This window comes from Haliotis cracherodii, unplaced genomic scaffold, assembly GCF_022045235.1.
Source record: "Haliotis cracherodii isolate W230 unplaced genomic scaffold, xgHalCrac1.p SCAF_31, whole genome shotgun sequence".
Taxonomy (NCBI): Eukaryota; Metazoa; Mollusca; class Gastropoda; order Lepetellida; family Haliotidae; genus Haliotis; species Haliotis cracherodii.
Genome location: NW_027266288.1, coordinates 1,669,706 through 1,674,610, shown reverse-complemented (window position 1 = coordinate 1,674,610; position 4,905 = coordinate 1,669,706). Strand labels below are relative to the sequence as shown.

Sequence of the window (4,905 nt, the reverse complement as noted above, 5' to 3'; positions counted from 1 at the left end):
GCGAGTTGATTGAACACGTTGAACCACTTCAAAAATATTTGGCTTAGCTAACTTTTTAGAATCATTCCAGCACATTCGACAGGTGATGGGTGTGGCTATAGCAGCGACCTCGTGTTCGGAACATGGATGTTGATTTGCTAAAACGTTCTCTGTTTTGGACTATCGAAATGTGCGTTAGGAAGCTCATATTTTAGAATGGAAGACTAGGCTTTAGATGGCAAGGGTGATATAGGCTAGTGGACACGCTTGCCTCTGGAAGATGTGTCAACATGATTGCGTCAACTTCTTGGGATGCTGGAAACACTACATTGATTTTGGGTGTTCGTTGGTTAGAAAAACTGCCAAAGTCCTGTATTTTGTCATTACAATCATGTAACGGTTCTGGGGTAGAGCTTTGAGTAGCGAATTGTGGATCACTCCCAATACCACCAACCACACAGTTTGAAATATCTAAATTATCAAGAACAATTGCACAACAGAGAAATACACAATGAACATTTATTGCATTATAAACAATAATATTATCATTATTCTTTTAACAGTATTACATTCAGTTAATGATGTTCACAAGGAGGATTTTACGTCCACTTCCATTTATCAATCAAATGGAAAAATGGATCTCGGAGTTTCCCATGAGAATCAAACCGGACACTAGGACGTGGATATAAGTGAGAGAGTGACTGAGTTGGGTTTAACGCCGCTTTTAACATTATTCTAGTTATATCACGGTGTGTCAGCTATATGTGGGAGGAAAGCCCGAAGTGATGCAAGTCTCAGACGCTTACCACTTCGGTGAAACCCACGAGCACGAGTATGGTGCTGACAAACCTAGAAACACAATTGGGGCAACCTGGGATACGAACCCGCAAAAATCATAAGTTTTGGCGCGCCCAAGGGACGCAACTCTGCTCAGCTTATCGCGCCGTCTTAGACGACTGGGCCACCCGTGCCCCCTCGTGGGTATAAGTAACCCAAGACAAGAATATATAATTAGTGAATCGGAACTCAGATTTCTCGGTCTTGAACCGGTAATGCTTCCCTCAAGCTTTTCGATTTACGACAACCGATCAAACTGTCAACACAGTGACGTCATACTGGCAGTAGTATCTCGGCTCGAGAATTCGGTCGGTGGAACTTTACGAATTGCATTCCACCATTGACAGAAGTTATTTCCGGTTGTGTCACGGCTACGAAGGAATATACAATGCATTGAAATATACTAGATGCACTTTTTGTGAAACAGGTGAGTTGGAACGTATTCACATTTTGTTTTGGGGCATTAAACAAACAGTCAGTAAGATCAGTGGCGATATACGTTTGTTTATAAAGCAATAACGTATACGTTTTCGGTTGTATGCTGTATTGGATACAACATGTACAATATGATTAATCTCACTGTCTACTGACGGAAATATACAAAAGCATCATCCATCATCATCCTTGTATATTCATCATCGTTACGTTAGGCAGCACAGTTTCTTGTTGAGAACACCCAGCCGTCCACTTCTGTTTCACGGTCAGGCACATTAACATCGAGATAGCCCACTTCTTGCAGAGAACACCTGCCATCACTGAGTTTCATATCTGTGCTCACACAAACATACGTGGTTTGTGTGACGCATGCTGTGACGCACTCTTCAGGGGTGAGGCCATAGGAAGTGATGGTGTTATGACCAGAAATACCAAGTTTAGGATATTTGGTCATATCTAAGCCATACTCCGAACACACTGAGGATATAATAGAGAACATTGTAATGTAAGGTATAAAAGCTTGAGCCTTATTTTGTCTTCGCCTAAAACAAAAGAACCAAGGGTTATGTTAGGTCAATGACATATGTTTATCGTTAGATAATAAATTGGTTTGTTTTTTTGTTTGTTGTTTAACGTCGCACTCCGCAGTATTCCAGCTATATGACGGCGGTATGTAAATATTCGAGTCTGGACCAGACAATCCAGTGATTGACATCATGAGCATAGATCCATGCAATTGGGATACGATGACATGCATCAACCAAGTCAGCGAGCCTGACCACCCGATCCCGTTAGTTGCCTCTTACGACAAGCATAGTCATCTTTCACGACAAGCATGGGTTGCAGAAGTCCAATTCTTACTCTCATATTACAGGTACATCTAATTGTTACTCCTACTACCAACCACGTGTACGTGAAACGTCGTGCTGTAACCGGAGCATATTACTGACAAGTAACATTTATTTAAGCCACAAAGAGATCAATGTCACACAGAAGAAAAAAACTGAATTACATTAATGACAGACTCACCTCTGACGCAAGTGACGTTTGTGGGACTGAAACTGTAGCCGGGAGTACATTTGCATGTCCCCTCGTAGCAGACTGACATGGCTACGTGACAGTCCGCGTTGTTGTTACATTCAACTCCAATTGTTCCGGTCTCTGTAAAAGATGGAATAAGTTAGATTGAGACTGGTGTAAACGTAAACATCCATATACACACACTCACACACACGCATACACACATACGTACACACACGCGTACGTAACACACATGCACACACATACATACACACACACACATACATACATACATACATACATACATACATACATACATACATACATACATACATACATACATACATGTAATCATACGTACATACTGCATAGGAAGCGTGTGTATTTGATCTGTTGTCTTAATCTAAGACCCATCAGAGTGTCAGTCGGCATGTATCAAATCTTTATAACCGGTGAGATTGTGATAACTGTCACACCTGACTTAATAGTCTGAATTGCACGTTTGGCTTTAGGATTACACATGAATCTTGTTATCATTGTATTTAATTGCGATTTGAATATAATCATTATTTACTATCGTACTTACTTTATGTCTAACATGAGACGTTTCATATTTACCTGTCACCAGAAATTACAATTATTGCTTGTAACCTCAACACAATTAACAAATACTCTGAAAGATGAGACTAGTAAACTTAAATGTAGGTTAAAAAAATATATATTGTAACTGTCATAAAGTAATTAGGGTCCAATAAAAACAATGCTCCGCCAAACCTTATAAACATGATCACTGAAAGTCGTGCTACAGACGTTCAATGTCAAATCACAAAAAAAACATTTGAATAGCAATAACACTTATCAGGATCATGTATTCCTTTAAAGGGGCACTGATCTAAAGCAACTCCCCGGGACTGGTTGTTGCCTTTGTGGTATTTCCACGTGAGTACCCGGATGTATAGCAGAAATCTAGACTAGTTCACGATCTGTGCTGGGCCATTCGTAAGTGCATTTGCCACTTTTATTGGTAGTATAAGGGCGTATGGTCACATTGATCAACAAAATGAAATACAGTTTTGGAAATAAAAAGGAAATGTAGGTATCTTTGTAGGTAGTTTTGATAAGTCACTTGCTTGGTATTGTGAGATTTTCGTTTTACACTATTTTGACGTGCAACACAAAGTAAATATGTCAATTGAGTAATCCTTATTTTATTGTGTTTATATTTTTACAGTCAAAATGTGCAAAAATTTCACTTAGGGATTATATTTAAACACCTAAATATTCAGTTGAGACATGAAATGAGACATCAGCAAGTACATATGATAAAATGTGTATTAACATTTTTCGTCAGGGAATCCAAATATTCTCTCCTTGTTACGACCTCCAAGTTCAGCTTAACCTGGGTCCTCCTGCGGTCAAAAATCTGTTCCCCCTGTAACAAGTGTGTCACGAGTTGCGTACAGGGTGCACACGGGTTGCGTAACGCGTCGCCCATGCGTGTAAGGGGGATGAACTTCTAGTCAGTAGTGTACATACATACACGCAAACATACATGCATACACTCCCACACACACACAAACACACACACACACACACACACACACACACACACACACACACACACACACACACACACACACACACACACACACACACACACACACACAAACACACACACACACACACACACACACACACACACACACACACGCAAACGCACACGCACATGGGGAGTGGGGTAGCTGGTGCCCCCCGCCGTGATATTGCTGGAATATTGCTGAAGGCAGCGTGGATTCCAAATAGCTCTTATCCTTACACAATTTACCTACCTTCAACTGGATAGAATATACAGTTGCCCGTGTCAACAATTTCGCCAAACGCCTGTGAGTTGCCCTGTGAGACGTTGTTGCCAGTACAGACACCTGTTAAGGGGTTGTACTGAAATGAAAGACACTGGTTGTCGCTGACGCATCGCGTGGCACAGTGAACGAAGCTCACCACTCCATGGTTGGTCCACCTTTGAAATCCCAGCCTTTTCACGTCATTGCAAACCTTGTGAAAATACCCAAAATTGAACATTACTTTGAACTCCACACACAAACACATAAGTGACGAGAACTCTTAAACCAGCCATCGCGTTTACGACTACTCCTGCTCTATTTCAACTTGATGTATTCTGTAGCTAGTTGCAATCATCCACAATACCCAATCAATACTGACAGTGTGATGGGGCGTTAAGTAGAAAAATGAAACGTTTTCGCTGCGAAGGAAAATCATTATCAACAGTGTGCTGGGGCGTTTACTCTCTTGAAAGTCAGGGATCCAATCTACGATGCATTGTTGGCACACATTGCAAAACTGTATCTTTATCGTGAAAGTAAAGTATAAAATAGCAAATACAAAGCCATTAAACCGATCACGACTTCTTGTTTTGGACTCCATGTTCATCAGAACAGATCGTGAACTCTACACGATAATGTGTCCGAAATCCAAGAAAGGAACCAAGTTCAATTCCTGCAGTGTGAACATACATGTAGACTGCAGTGTTAACATACACGTAGACTGCAGTGTTAACATATATGTACACAGCAGTGTTAACATACACGTAGACTGCAATGTTAACATACATGTAGA

At 40.7% G+C, this 4,905-nt stretch overlaps 1 pseudogene; it reads right to left on the bottom strand.

The window, feature by feature from the left end:
• Positions 1 to 1,462: 1,462 nt before the first annotated feature.
• Positions 1,463 to 4,405, bottom strand: LOC139477079 (uncharacterized; annotated as a pseudogene).
• Between the last annotated feature and the right edge of the window lie 500 nt (positions 4,406 to 4,905).